Here is a 15794-nt window from a genome sequence, read left to right as displayed (position 1 = left end):
ATTGTGTGCTCAACTTGCCAACTGATAGAAAACAGTAACTTTGCACTCTCCTGACTTTTCTAATCACATGAATATTCGATTGGAAGCTGTTTTGGACAGCTTTTCTTTTCTTTATGCCAAACACTTGGCAGACCTCCGTACAACGTCCAGATCACGTTGGGAAATGTTTTCGGTGCTGGCGCAGGTTTTCCTTGCCAGACAGAGTGGAAAAGCTTTCTGGTAGGATGTAGACCACAAAAGACGCTAAAGACGAAGGTACGATGCTCTCCGGAGCTAAGCGCCGCTCCCGGGCTTCTTTCGGCAGAAGCCGCACTAAGAGAGCACTGTGAGCGGTACAATCGTCTTTGCGCGAAGAAGCCGCTTCTTCGGCTCCAGGAGCCGGAGAGAGCGGCAGCATTGGAAACGTGAAGAAGGATGCTGTATTACACTAGGATTGCGTGTGCAGCTTGCCAACTGATCGAAAACAGTACCTTACCACTCTCCTGACTTTTCCAATCACATGAATATTCGATTGGAAGCTGTTTTGGACAGCTTTCCTTTTCTTTATGCCAAACAGTTGGCAGACCTCCGTGCAACGTCCAGAACACGATGGGAGATGTTTTCGGTGCTCCGGCAGGTTTTCCTTGCCTGACAGAGTGGAAAAGCTTTCTGCTAGGATGTAGACCACAAAAGACGCTAAAGACGAAGGTACGATGCTCTCCGGATCTAAGCTCCGCTCCCGGGCTTCTTTCGTCAGAAGCCGCGCTAAGAGAGCACTGTGAGCGGTACAATCGTCTTTGCGCGAAGAAGCCGCTTCTTCGGCTCCGCGAGCCGGAGAGAGCGGCAGCATCGGAAAGGTGAAGAAGGAAGCTGTACAACACTAGGATTGTGTGCACAGCTTGCCAACTGATAGAAAACAGTACCTTACCATTCTCCTGACTTTTGTAATCACATGAATATTCGATTGGAAGCTGTTTTGGACAGCTTTTCTTTTCTTTATGCCAAACACTTGGCAGACCTCCGTACAACATCCAGATCACTTTGGGAGATGTTTTCTGTGCTCCCGCAGGTTTTCCTTGCCAGACAGAGTGGAAAAGCTTTCTGCTAGGATGTAGACCACAAAAGACGCTAAAGACGAAGGTACGATGCTCTCCGGAGCTAAGCGCCGCTCCCGGGCTTCTTTCGGCAGAAGCCTCTGTAACGAGAACACTGTGAGCGGTACAATCGTCTTTGCGCGAAGAAGCCGCTTCTTCGGCTCCGGGAGCCGGAGAGAGCGGCAGCATCGGAAAGGTGAAGAAGGAAGCTGTACAACACTGGGATTGTGTGCTCAACTTGCCAACTGATAGAAAACAGTACCTTACCATTCTCCTGACTTTTCCTATCACATGAATATTCGATTGGAAGCTGTTTTGGACAGCTTTTCTTTTCTTTATGCCAAACACTTGGCAGACCTCCGTACAAGGTCCAGAACACGATGGGAGATGTTTTCTGTGCTCCGGCAGGTTTTCCTTGCCAGACAGAGTGGAAAAGCTTTCTTTTAAGATGTAGACAACAAAAGACGCTAAAGACGAAGGTACGATGCTCTCCGGAGCTAAGCGCCGCTCCCGGGCTTCTTTCGGCAGAAGCCGCTCAAACGAGAACACTGTGAGCGGTACAATCGTCTTTGCGCGAAGAAGCCGCTTCTTCGGCTCCGGGAGCCGGAGAGAGCGGCAGCATCGGAAAGGTGAAGAAGGAAGTTGTACAACACTGGGATTGTGTGCTCAACTTGCCAACGGATAGAAAACAGTACCTTACCATTCTCCTGACTTTTCCTATCACATGAATATTCGATTGGAAGCTGTTTTGGACAGCTTTTCTTTTCTTTATGCCAAACACTTGGCAGACCTCCGTACAACGTCCAGAACACGATGGGATATGTTTTCTGTGCTCCGGCAGGTTTTCCTTGCCAGACGTAGTGCAAAAGCTTTCTGCTAGGATGTAGACCACAAAAGACGCTAAAGACGAAGGTACGATGCTCTCCGGAGCTAAGCGCCGCTCCCAGGCTTCTTTCGGCAGAAGCCGCGCTAAGAGAGCACTGTGAGCAGTACAATCGTCTTTGCGTGAAGAAGCCACTTGTTCGGCTCCGCGAGCCGGAGAGAGCGGCAGCATCGGAAAGGTGAAGAAGGAAGCTGTACAACACTGGGATTGTGTGCTCAACATGCCAACTGATAGAAAACAGTATCTTTGCACTCTCCTGACTTTTCTAATCACATGAATATTCGATTGGAAGCTGTTTTGGACAGCTTTTCTTTTCTTTATGCCAAACACTTGGCAGACCTCCGTACAACGTCCAGATCACGTTGGGAAATGTTTTCTGTGCTGGCGCAGGTTTTCCTTGCCAGACAGAGTGGAAAAGCTTTCTGCTAGGATGTAGACCACAAAAGACGCTAAAGACGAAGGTACGATGCTCTCCGGAGCTAAGCGCCGCTCCCGGGCTTCTTTCGGCAGAAGCCGCGCTAAGAGAGCACTGTGAGCGGTACAATCGTCTTTGCGCGAAGAAGCCGCTTCTTCGGCTCCGGGAGCCGGAGGGAGAGGCAGCATCGGAAAGGTGAAGAAGGAAGCTGTACAACACTGGGATTGTGTGCTCAACTTGCCAACTGATAGAAAACAGTACCTTACCATTCTCCTGACTTTTCCTATCACATGAATATTCGATTGGAAGCTGTTTTGGACAGCTTTTCTTTTCTTAATGCCAAACAATTGGCAGACCTCCGTGCAACGTCCAGAACACGATGGGAGATGTTTTCTGTGCTCCGGCAGGTTTTCCTTGCCTGACAGAGTGGAAAAGCTTTCTGCTAAGATGTAGACCACAAAAGACGCTAAAGACGAAGGTACGATGCTCTCCGGAGCTAAGAGCCGCTCCCGGGCTTCTTTCGGCAGAAGCCGCTCAAACGAGAACACTGAGACCGGTACAATCGTCTTTGCGCGAAGAAGCCGCTTCTTCGGCTCCGGGAGCCGGAGAGAGCGGCAGCATCGGAAAGGTGAAGAAGGAAGCTGTACAACACTGGGATTGTGTGCTCAACTTGCCAACTGATAGAAAACAGTACCTTACCATTCTCCTGACTTTTCCTATCACATGAATATTCGATTGGAAGCTGTTTTGGACAGCTTTTCTTTTCTTTATGCCAAACACTTGGCAGACCTCCCTACAACGTCCAGAACACGATGGCATATGTTTTCTGTGCTCCGGCAGGTTTTCCTTGCCTGACAGAGTGGAAAAGCTTTCTGCTAGGATGTAGACCACAAAAGACGCTAAAGACGAAGGTACGATGCTCTCCGGATCTAAGCTCCGCTCCCGGGCTTCTTTCGGCAGAAGCCGCGCTAAGAGAGCACTGTGAGCGGTACAATCGTCTTTGCGCGAAGAAGCCACTTGTTCGGCTCCGCGAGCCGGAGAGAGCGGCAGCATCGGAAAGGTGAAGAAGGAAGCTGTACAACACTAGGATTGTGTGCTCAACTTGCCAACTGATAGAAAACAGTACCTTTGCACTCTCCTGACTTTTCTAATCACATGAATATTCGATTGGAAGCTGTTTTGGACAGCTTTTCTTTTCTTTATGCCAAACACTTGGCAGACCTCCGTACAACGTCCAGATCACGTTGGGAAATGTTTTCTGTGCTGGCGCAGGTTTTCCTTGCCAGACAGAGTGGAAAAGCTTTCTGCTAGGATGTAGACCACAAAAGACGCTAAAGACGAAGCTACGATGCTCTCCGGAGCTAAGCGCCGCTCCCGGGCTTCTTTCGGCAGAAGCCGCGCTAAGAGAGCACTGTGAGCGGTACAATCGTCTTTGCGCGAAGAAGCCGCTTCTTCGGATCCGCGGGCCGGAGAGAGCGGCAGCATCGGAAAGGTGAAGAAGGAAGCTGTACAACACTGGGATTGTGTGCTCAACTTGCCAACTGATAGAAAACAGAACCTTACCATTCTCCTGACTTTTCCTATCACATGAATATTCGATTGGAAGCTGTTTTGGACAGCTTTTCTTTTCTTAATGCCAAACAATTGGCAGACTTCCGTGCAACGTCCAGAACACGATGGGAGATGTTTTCTGTGCTCCGGCAGGTTTTCCTTGCCTGACAGAGTGGAAAAGCTTTCTGCTAAGATATAGACCACAAAAGACGCTAAAGACGAAGGTACGATGCTCTCCGGAGCTAAGCGCCGCTCCCGGGCTTCTTTCGGCAGAAGCCGCTCAAACGAGAATACTGTGAGCGGTACAATCGTCTTTGCGCGAAGAAGCCGCTTCTTCGGCTCCAGGAGCCGGAGAGAGCGGCAGCATCGGAAACGTGAAGAAGGATGCTGTATTACACTAGGATTGCGTGCGCAGCTTGCCAACTGATAGAAAACAGTACCTTACCACTCTCCTGACTTTTCCAATCACATGAATATTCGATTGGAAGCTGTTTTGGACAGCTTTTCTTTTCTTTATGCCAAACACTTGGCAGACCTCCGTGCAACGTCCAGAACACGATGGGAGATGTTTTCGGTGCTCCGGCAGGTTTTCCTTGCCTGACAGAGTGGAAAAGCTTTCTGCTAGGATGTAGACCACAAAAGACGCTAAAGACGAAGGTACGATGCTCTCCGGATCTAAGCTCCGCTCCCGGGCTTCTTTCGGCAGAAGCCGCGCTAAGAGAGCACTGTGAGCGGTACAATCGTCTTTGCGCGAAGAAGCCGCTTCTTCGGCTCCGGGAGCCGGAGAGAGCGGCAGCATCGGAAAGGTGAAGAAGGAAGCTGTACAACACTGGGATTGTGTGCTCAACTTGCCAACTGATAGAAAACAGTACCTTACCATTCTACTGACTTTTGTAATCACATGAATATTCGATTGGAAGCTGTTTTGGACAGCTTTTCTTTTCTTTATGCCAAACACTTGGCAGACCTCCGTACAACGTCCAGAACACGATGGGAGATGTTTTCTGTGCTCCAGCAGGTTTTCCTTGCCTGACAGAGTGGAAAAGCTTTCTGCTAAGATGTAGACCACAAAAGACGCTAAAGACGAAGGTACGATGCTCTCCGGAGCTAAGAGCCGCTCCCGGGCTTCTTTCGGCAGAAGCCGCTCAAACGAGAACACTGTGACCGGTACAATCGTCTTTGCGCGAAGAAGCCGCTTCTTCGGCTCCGGGAGCCGGAGAGAGCGGCAGCATTGGAAAGGTGAAGAAGGAAGCTGTACAACACTGGGATTGTGTGCTCAACTTGCCAACTGATAGAAAACAGTACCTTACCATTCTCCTGACATTTGTAATCACATGAATATTCGATTGGAAGCTGTTTTGGACAGCTTTTCGTTTCTTTATGCCAAACACTTGGCAGACCTCCGTACAACATCCAGATCACGATGGGAGATGTTTTCGGTGCTCCGGCAGGTTTTCCTTGCCTGACAGAGTGGAAAAGCTTTCTGCTAGGATGTAGACCACAAAAGACGCTAAAGACGAAGGTACAATGCTCTCCGGATCTAAGCTCCGCTCCCGGGCTTCTTTCGTCAGAAGCCGCGCTAAGAGAGCACTGTGAGCGGTACAATCGTCTTTGCGCGAAGAAGCCGCTTCTTCGGCTCCGGGAGCCGGAGAGAGCGGCAGCATCGGAAAGGTGAAGAAGGAAGCTGTACAACACTGGGATTGTGTGCTCAACTTGCCAACTGATAGAAAACAGTACCTTACCATTCTCCTGACTTTTCCTACCACATGAATATTCGATTGGAAGCTGTTTTGGACAGCTTTCCTTTTCTTTATGCCAAACACTTGGCAGACCTCCGTATAAGGTCCAGAAAACGATGGGAGATGTTTTCGGTGCTCCGGCAGGTTTTCCTTGCCTGACAGAGTGGAAAAGCTTTCTGCTAGGATGTAGACCACAAAAGACGCTAAAGACGAAGGTACGATGCTCTCCGGAGCTAAGAGCCGCTCCCGGGCTTCTTTCGGCAGAAGCCTCTGTAACGAGAACACTGTGAGCGCTACAATCGTCTTTGCGCGAAGAAGCCGCTTCTTCGGCTCCGGGAGCCGGAGAGAGCGGCAGCATCGGAAAGGTGAAGAAGGAAGCTGTACAACACTGGGATTGTGTGCTCAACTTGCCAACTGATAGAAAACAGTACCTTACCATTCTCCTGACTTTTGTAATCACATGAATATTCGATTGGAAGCTGTTTTGGACAGCTTTTCTTTTCTTTATGCCAAACACTTGGCAGACCTCCGTACAACGTCCAGAACACGATGGGATATGTTTTCTGTGCTCCGGCAGGTTTTCCTTGCCAGACGTAGTGCAAAAGCTTTCTGCTAGGATGTAGACCACAAAAGACGCTAAAGACGAAGGTACGATGCTCTCCGGAGCTAAGAGCCGCTCCCGGGCTTCTTTCGGCAGAAGCCGCGCTAAGAGAGCACTGTGAGCAGTACAATCGTCTTTGCGCGAAGAAGCCACTTGTTCGGCTCCGGGAGCCGAAGAGAGCGGCAGCATCGGAAAGGTGAAGAAGGAAGCTGTACAACACTGGGATTGTGTGCTCAACTTGCCAACTGATAGAAAACAGTACCTCACCATTCTCCTGACTTTTCCTATCACATGAATATTCGATTGGAAGCTGTTTTGGACAGCTTTTCTTTTCTTTATGCCAAACACTTGGCAGACCTCCGTGCAACGTCCAGAACACGATGGGAGATGTTTTCTGTGCTCCGGCAGGTTTTCCTTGCCTGACAGAGTGGAAAAGCTTTCTGCTAGGATGTAGACCACAAAAGACGCTAAAGACGAAGGTACGATGCTCTCCGGAGCTAAGCGCCGCTCCCGGGCTTCTTTCGGCAGAAGCCGCGCTAAGAGAGCACTGTGAGCGGTACAATCGTCTTTGCGCGAAGAAGCCACTTGTTCGGGTCCGCGAGCCGGAGAGAGCGGCAGCATCGGAAAGGTGAAGAAGGAAGCTGTACAACACTAGGATTGTGTGCTCAACTTGCCAACTGATAGAAAACAGTACCTTTGCACGCTCCTGACTTTTCTAATCACATGAATATTCGATTGGAAGCTGTTTTGGACAGCTTTTCTTTTCTTTATGCCAAACACTTGGCAGACCTCCGTACAACGTCCAGATCACGTTGGGAAATATTTTCTGTGCTGGCGCAGGTTTTCCTTGCCAGACAGAGTGCAAAAGCTTTCTGCTAGGATGTAGACCACAAAAGACGCTAAAGACGAAGGTACGATGCTCTCCGGAGCTAAGCGCCGCTCCTGGGCTTCTTTCGGCAGAAGCCGCGCTAAGAGAGCACTGTGAGCGGTACAATCGTCTTTGCGCGAAGAAGCCGCTTCTTCGGATCCGCGGGCCGGAGAGAGCGGCAGCATCGGAAAGGTGAAGAAGGAAGCTGTACAACACTGGGATTGTGTGCTCAACTTGCCAACTGATAGAAAACAGTACCTTACCATTCTCCTGACCTTTCAAATCACATGAATATTCGATTGGAAGCTGTTTTGGACAGCTTTTCTTTTCTTTATGCCAAACACTTGGCAGACCTCCGTACAACGTCCAGAACACGATGGGATATGTTTTCTGTGCTCCAGCAGGTTTTCCGTGCCAGACAGAGTGCAAAAGCTTTCTGCTAGGATGTAGACCACAAAAGACGCTAAAGACGAAGCTACGATGCTCTCCGGACCTAAGCGCCGCTCACGGGCTTCTTTCGGCAGAAGCCGCGCTAAGAGAGCACTGTGAGCGGTACAATCGTCTTTGCGCGAAGAAGCCGCTTCTTCGGCTCCGGGAGCCGGAGAGAGCGGCAGCATCGGAAACGTGAAGAAGGATGCTGTATTACACTAGGATTGCGTGCGCAGCTTGCCAACTGATAGAAAACAGTACCTTACCGCTCTCCTGACTTTTCCAATCACGTGAATATTCGATTGGAAGCTGTTTTGGACAGCTTTTCTTTTCTTTATGCCAAACACTTGGCAGACCTCCGTGCAACGTCCAGAACACGATGGGAGATGTTTTCGGTGCTCCGGCAGGTTTTCCTTGCCTGACAGAGTGGAAAAGCTTTCTGCTAAGATGTAGACCACAAAAGACGCTAAAGACGAAGGTACGATGCTCTCCGGATCTAAGCTCCGCTCCCGGGCTTCTTTCGGCAGAAGCCGCGCTAAGAGAGCACTGTGAGCGGTACAATCGTCTTTGCGCGAAGAAGCCGCTTCTTCGGCTCCGCGAGCCGGAGAGAGCGGCAGCATCGGAAAGGTGAAGAAGGAAGCTGTACAACACTAGGATTGTGTGCACAGCTTGCCAACTGATAGAAAACAGTACCTTTCCATTCTCCTGACTTTTGTAATCACATGAATATTCGATTGGAAGCTGTTTTGGACAGCTTTTCTTTTCTTTATGCCAAACACTTGGCAGACCTCCGTACAACATCCAGATCACGTTGGGAGATGTTTTCTGTGCTCCCGCAGGTTTTCCTTGCCTGACAGAGTGGAAAAGCTTTCTGCTAGGATGTAGACCACAAAAGACGCTAAAGACGAAGCTACGATGCTCTCCGGAGATAAGCGCCGCTCCCGGGCTTCTTTCGGCAGAAGCCGCTCAAACGAGAACACTGTGAGCGGTACAATCGTCTTTGCGCGAAGAAGCCGCTTCTTCGGCTCCGGGAGCCGGAGAGAGCGGCAGCATCGGAAAGGTGAAGAAGGAAGCTGTACAACACTGGGATTGTGTGCTCAACTTGCCAACTGATAGAAAACAGTACCTTACCATTCTCCTGACTTTTCCTATCACATGAATATTCGATTGGAAGCTGTTTTGGACAGCTTTTCTTTTCTTTATGCCAAACACTTGGCAGACCTCCGTACAAGGTCCAGAACACGATGGGAGATGTTTTCTGTGCTCCGGCAGGTTTTCTTTGCCAGACAGAGTGGAAAAGCTTTCTTTTAAGATGTAGACCACAAAAGACGCTAAAGACGAAGGTACGATGCTCTCCGGAGCTAAGCGCCGCTCCCGGGCTTCTTTCGGCAGAAGCCGCTCAAACGAGAACACTGTGAGCGGTACAATCATCTTTGCGCGAAGAAGCCGCTTCTTCGGCTCCGGGAGCCGGAGAGAGCGGCAGCATCGGAAAGGTGAAGAAGGAAGTTGTACAACACTGGGATTGTGTGCTCAACTTGCCAACGGATAGAAAACAGTACCTTACCATTCTCCTGACTTTTCCTATCACATGAATATTCGATTGGAAGCTGTTTTGGACAGCTTTTCTTTTCTTTATGCCAAACACTTGGCAGACCTCCGTACAACGTCCAGAACACGATGGGATATGTTTTCTGTGCTCCGGCAGGTTTTCCTTGCCAGACGTAGTGCAAAAGCTTTCTGCTAGGATGTAGACCACAAAAGACGCTAAAGACGAAGGTACGATGCTCTCCGGAGCTAAGCGCCGCTCCCAGGCTTCTTTCGGCAGAAGCCGCGCTAAGAGAGCACTGTGAGCAGTACAATCGTCTTTGCGTGAAGAAGCCACTTGTTCGGCTCCGCGAGCCGGAGAGAGCGGCAGCATCGGAAAGGTGAAGAAGGAAGCTGTACAACACTGGGATTGTGTGCTCAACATGCCAACTGATAGAAAACAGTACCTTTGCACTCTCCTGACTTTTCTAATCACATGAATATTCGATTGGAAGCTGTTTTGGACAGCTTTTCTTTTCTTTATGCCAAACACTTGGCAGACCTCCGTACAACGTCCAGATCACGTTGGGAAATGTTTTCTGTGCTGGCGCAGGTTTTCCTTGCCAGACAGAGTGGAAAAGCTTTCTGCTAGGATGTAGACCACAAAAGACGCTAAAGACGAAGGTACGATGCTCTCCGGAGCTAAGCGCCGCTCCCGGGCTTCTTTCGGCAGAAGCCGCGCTAAGAGAGCACTGTGAGCGGTACAATCGTCTTTGCGCGAAGAAGCCGCTTCTTCGGCTCCGCGAGCCGGAGAGAGAGGCAGCATCGGAAAGGTGAAGAAGGAAGCTGTACAACACTGGGATTGTGTGCTCAACTTGCCAACTGATAGAAAACAGTACCTTACCATTCTCCTGACTTTTCCTATCACATGAATATTCGATTGGAAGCTGTTTTGGACAGCTTTTCTTTTCTTAATGCCAAACAATTGGCAGACCTCCGTGCAACGTCCAGAACACGATGGGAGATGTTTTCTGTGCTCCGGCAGGTTTTCCTTGCCTGACAGAGTGGAAAAGCTTTCTGCTAAGATGTAGACCACAAAAGACGCTAAAGACGAAGGTACGATGCTCTCCGGAGCTAAGAGCCGCTCCCGGGCTTCTTTCGGCAGAAGCCGCTCAAACGAGAACACTGAGACCGGTACAATCGTCTTTGCGCGAAGAAGCCGCTTCTTCGGCTCCGGGAGCCGGAGAGAGCGGCAGCATCGGAAAGGTGAAGAAGGAAGCTGTACAACACTGGGATTGTGTGCTCAACTTGCCAACTGATAGAAAACAGTACCTTACCATTCTCCTGACTTTTCCTATCACATGAATATTCGATTGGAAGCTGTTTTGGACAGCTTTTCTTTTCTTTATGCCAAACACTTGGCAGACCTCCCTACAACGTCCAGAACACGATGGCATATGTTTTCTGTGCTCCGGCAGGTTTTCCTTGCCTGACAGAGTGGAAAAGCTTTCTGCTAGGATGTAGACCACAAAAGACGCTAAAGACGAAGGTACGATGCTCTCCGGAGCTAAGAGCCGCTCCCGGGCTTCTTTCGGCAGAAGCCGCGCTAAGAGAGCACTGTGAGCGGTACAATCGTCTTTGCGCGAAGAAGCCACTTGTTCGGCTCCGGGAGCCGGAGAGAGCGGCAGCATCGGAAAGGTGAAGAAGGAAGCTGTACAACACTAGGATTGTGTGCTCAACTTGCCAACTGATAGAAAACAGTACCTTTGCACTCTCCTGACTTTTCTAATCACATGAATATTCGATTGGAAGCTGTTTTGGACAGCTTTTCTTTTCTTTATGCCAAACACTTGGCAGACCTCCGTACAACGTCCAGATCACGTTGGGAAATGTTTTCTGTGCTGGCGCAGGTTTTCCTTGCCAGACAGAGTGGAAAAGCTTTCTGCTAGGATGTAGACCACAAAAGACGCTAAAGACGAAGGTACGATGCTCTCCGGAGCTAAGCGCCGCTCCCGGGCTTCTTTCGGCAGAAGCCGCGCTAAGAGAGCACTGTGAGCGGTACAATCGTCTTTGCGCGAAGAAGCCGCTTCTTCGGATCCGCGGGCCGGAGAGAGCGGCAGCATCGGAAAGGTGAAGAAGGAAGCTGTACAACACTGGGATTGTGTGCTCAACTTGCCAACTGATAGAAAACAGAACCTTACCATTCTCCTGACTTTTCCTATCACATGAATATTCGATTGGAAGCTGTTTTGGACAGCTTTTCTTTTCTTAATGCCAAACAATTGGCAGACTTCCGAGCAACGTCCAGAACACGATGGGAGATGTTTTCTGTGCACCGGCAGGTTTTCCTTGCCTGACAGAGTGGAAAAGCTTTCTGCTAAGATATAGACCACAAAAGACGCTAAAGACGAAGGTACGATGCTCTCCGGAGCTAAGAGCCGCTCCCGGGCTTCTTTCGGCAGAAGCCGCTCAAACGAGAATACTGTGACCGGTACAATCGTCTTTGCGCGAAGAAGCCGCTTCTTCGGCTCCAGGAGCCGGAGAGAGCGGCAGCATCGGAAACGTGAAGAAGGATGCTGTATTACACTAGGATTGCGTGCGCAGCTTGCCAACTGATAGAAAACAGTACCTTACCACTCTCCTGACTTTTCCAATCACATGAATATTCGATTGGAAGCTGTTTTGGACAGCTTTTCTTTTCTTTATGCCAAACACTTGGCAGACCTCCGTGCAACGTCCAGAACACGATGGGAGATGTTTTCGGTGCTCCGGCAGGTTTTCCTTGCCTGACAGAGTGGAAAAGCTTTCTGCTAGGATGTAGACCACAAAAGACGCTAAAGACGAAGGTACGATGCTCTCCGGATCTAAGCTCCGCTCCCGGGCTTCTTTCGGCAGAAGCCGCGCTAAGAGAGCACTGTGAGCGGTACAATCGTCTTTGCGCGAAGAAGCCGCTTCTTCGGCTCCGGGAGCCGGAGAGAGCGGCAGCATCGGAAAGGTGAAGAAGGAAGCTGTACAACACTGGGATTGTGTGCTCAACTTGCCAACTGATAGAAAACAGTACCTTACCATTCTACTGACTTTTGTAATCACATGAATATTCGATTGGAAGCTGTTTTGGACAGCTTTTCTTTTCTTTATGCCAAACACTTGGCAGACCTCCGTACAACGTCCAGAACACGATGGGAGATGTTTTCTGTGCTCCAGCAGGTTTTCCTTGCCTGACAGAGTGGAAAAGCTTTCTGCTAAGATGTAGACCACAAAAGACGCTAAAGACGAAGGTACGATGCTCTCCGGAGCTAAGAGCCGCTCCCGGGCTTCTTTCGGCAGAAGCCGCTCAAACGAGAACACTGTGACCGGTACAATCGTCTTTGCGCGAAGAAGCCGCTTCTTCGGCTCCGGGAGCCGGAGAGAGCGGCAGCATTGGAAAGGTGAAGAAGGAAGCTGTACAACACTGGGATTGTGTGCTCAACTTGCCAACTGATAGAAAACAGTACCTTACCATTCTCCTGACTTTTGTAATCACATGAATATTCGATTGGAAGCTGTTTTGGACAGCTTTTCGTTTCTTTATGCCAAACACTTGGCAGACCTCCGTACAACATCCAGATCACGATGGGAGATGTTTTCGTTGCTCCGGCAGGTTTTCCTTGCCTGACAGAGTGGAAAAGCTTTCTGCTAGGATGTAGACCACAAAAGACGCTAAAGACGAAGGTACGATGCTCTCCGGATCTAAGCTCCGCTCCCGGGCTTCTTTCGTCTGAAGCCGCGCTAAGAGAGCACTGTGAGCGGTACAATCGTCTTTGCGCGAAGAAGCCGCTTCTTCGGCTCCGGGAGCCGGAGAGAGCGGCAGCATCGGAAAGGTGAAGAAGGAAGCTGTACAACACTGGGATTGTGTGCTCAACTTGCCAACTGATAGAAAACAGTACCTTACCATTCTCCTGACTTTTCCTATCACATGAATATTCGATTGGAAGCTGTTTTGGACAGCTTTTCTTTTCTTTATGCCAAACACTTGGCAGACCTCCCTACAACGTCCAGAACACGATGGGAGATGTTTTCTGTGCTCCGGCAGGTTTTCCTTGCCAGACAGAGTGGAAAAGCTTTCTGCTAAGATGCAGACCACAAAAGACGCTAAAGACGAAGGTACGATGCTCTCCGGAGCTAAGAGCCGCTCCCGGGCTTCTTTCGGCAGAAGCCGCTCAAACGAGAACACTGTGAGCGGTACAATCGTCTTTGCGCGAAGAAGCCGCTTCTTCGGCTCCGGGAGCCGGAGAGAGCGGCAGCATCGGAAAGGTGAAGAAGGAAGCTGTACAACACTGGGATTGTGTGCTCAACTTGCCAACTGATAGAAAACAGTACCTTACCATTCTCCTGACTTTTCCTATCACATGAATATTCGATTGGAAGCTGTTTTGGACAGCTTTTCTTTTCTTTATGCCAAACACTTGGCAGACCTCCGTACAACGTCCAGAACACGATGGGATATGTTTTCTGTGCTCCGGCAGGTTTCCCTTGCCAGACGTAGTGCAAAAGCTTTCTGCTAGGATGTAGACCACAAAAGACGCTAAAGACGAAGGTACGATGCTCTCCGGAGCTAAGCGCCGCTCCCGGGCTTCTTTCGGCAGAAGCCGCGCTAAGAGAGCACTGTGAGCAGTACAATCGTCTTTGCGCGAAGAAGCCACTTGTTCGGCTCCGGGAGCCGGAGAGAGCGGCAGCATCGGAAAGGTGAAGAAGGAAGCTGTACAACACTGGGATTGTGTGCTCAACTTGCCAACTGATAGAAAACAGTACCTTTGCACTCTCCTGACTTTTCTAATCACATGAATATTCGATTGGAAGCTGTTTTGGACAGCTTTTCTTTTCTTAATGCCAAACAATTGGCAGACCTCCGTACAACGTCCAGAACACGATGGGAGATGTTTTCTGTGCTCCGGCAGGTTTTCCTTGCCTGACAGAGTGGAAAAGCTTTCTGCTAAGATGTAGACCACAAAAGACGCTAAAGACGAAGGTACGATGCTCTCCGGAGCTAAGCGCCGCTCCCGGGCTTCTTTCGGCAGAAGCCGCGCTAAGAGAGCACTGTGAGCGGTACAATCGTCTTTGCGCGAAGAAGCCGCTTCTTCGGCTCCGCGAGCCGGAGAGAGAGGCAGCATCGGAAAGGTGAAGAAGGAAGCTGTACAACACTGGGATTGTGTGCTCAACTTGCCAACTGATAGAAAACAGTACCTTACCATTCTCCTGACTTTTCCTATCACATGAATATTCGATTGGAAGCTGTTTTGGACAGCTTTTCTTTTCTTACTGCCAAACAATTGGCAGACCTCCGTGCAACGTCCAGAACACGATGGGAGATGTTTTCTGTGCTCCGGCAGGTTTTCCTTGCCTGACAGAGTGGAAAAGCTTTCTGCTAAGATGTAGACCACAAAAGACGCTAAAGACGAAGGTACGATGCTCTCCGGAGCTAAGAGCCGCTCCCAGGCTCCTTTCGGCAGAAGCCGCTCAAACGAGAACACTGAGACCGGTACAATTGACTTTGCGCGAAGAAGCCGCTTCTTCGGCTCCGGGAGCCGGAGAGAGCGGCAGCATCGGAAAGGTGAAGAAGGAAGCTGTACAACACTGGGATTGTGTGCTCAACTTGCCAACTGATAGAAAACAGTACCTTACCATTCTCCTGACTTTTCCTATCACATGAATATTCGATTGGAAGCTGTTTTGGACAGCTTTTCTTTTCTTAATGCCAAACAATTGGCAGACCTCCGTGCAACGTCCAGAACACGATGGGAGATGTTTTCTGTGCTCCGGCAGGTTTTCCTTGCCAGACAGAGTGCAAAAGCTTTCTGCTAGGATGTAGACCACAAAAGACGCTAAAGACGAAGCTACGATGCTCTCCGGAGCTAAGCGCCGCTCACGGGCTTCTTTCGGCAGAAGCCGCGCTAAGAGAGCACTGTGAGCGGTACAATCGTCTTTGCGCGAAGAAGCCGCTTCTTCGGCTCCAGGAGCCGGAGAGAGCGGCAGCATCGGAAACGTGAAGAAGGAAGCTGTATTACACTAGGATTGCGTGCGCAGCTTGCCAACTGATAGAAAACAGTACCTTACCACTCTCCTGACTTTTCCAATCACATGAATATTCGATTGGAAGCTGTTTTGGACAGCTTTTCTTTTCTTTATGCCAAACACTTGGCAGACCTCCGTGCAACGTCCAGAACACGATGGGAGATGTTTTCGGTGCTCCGGCAGGTTTTCCTTGCCTGACAGAGTGGAAAAGCTTTCTGCTAGGATGTAGACCACAAAAGACGCTAAAGACGAAGGTACGATGCTCTCCGGAGCTAAGCGCCGCTCCCGGGCTTCTTTCGGCAGAAGCCGCGCTAAGAGAGCACTGTGAGCAGTACAATCGTCTTTGCGCGAAGAAGCCACTTGTTCGACTCCGCGAGCCGGAGAGAGCGGCAGCATCGGAAAGGTGAAGAAGGAAGCTGTACAACACTAGGATTGTGTGCTCAACTTGCCAACTGATAGAAAACAGTACCTTTGCACTCTCCTGACATTTCTAATCACATGAATATTCGATTGGAAGCTGTTTTGGACAGCTTTTCTTTTCTTTATGCCAAACACTTGGCAGACCTCCGTACAACGTCCAGATCACGTTGGGAAATGTTTTCTGTGCTGGCGCAGGTTTTCCTTGCCAGACAGAGTGGAAAAGCTTTCTGCTAGGATGTA

The sequence above is a fragment of the Ammospiza nelsoni genome, chromosome 5 (genome assembly GCF_027579445.1).
Source record: "Ammospiza nelsoni isolate bAmmNel1 chromosome 5, bAmmNel1.pri, whole genome shotgun sequence".
Classification (NCBI taxonomy): domain Eukaryota; kingdom Metazoa; phylum Chordata; class Aves; order Passeriformes; family Passerellidae; genus Ammospiza; species Ammospiza nelsoni.
This window is presented reverse-complemented; position numbering follows the sequence as displayed.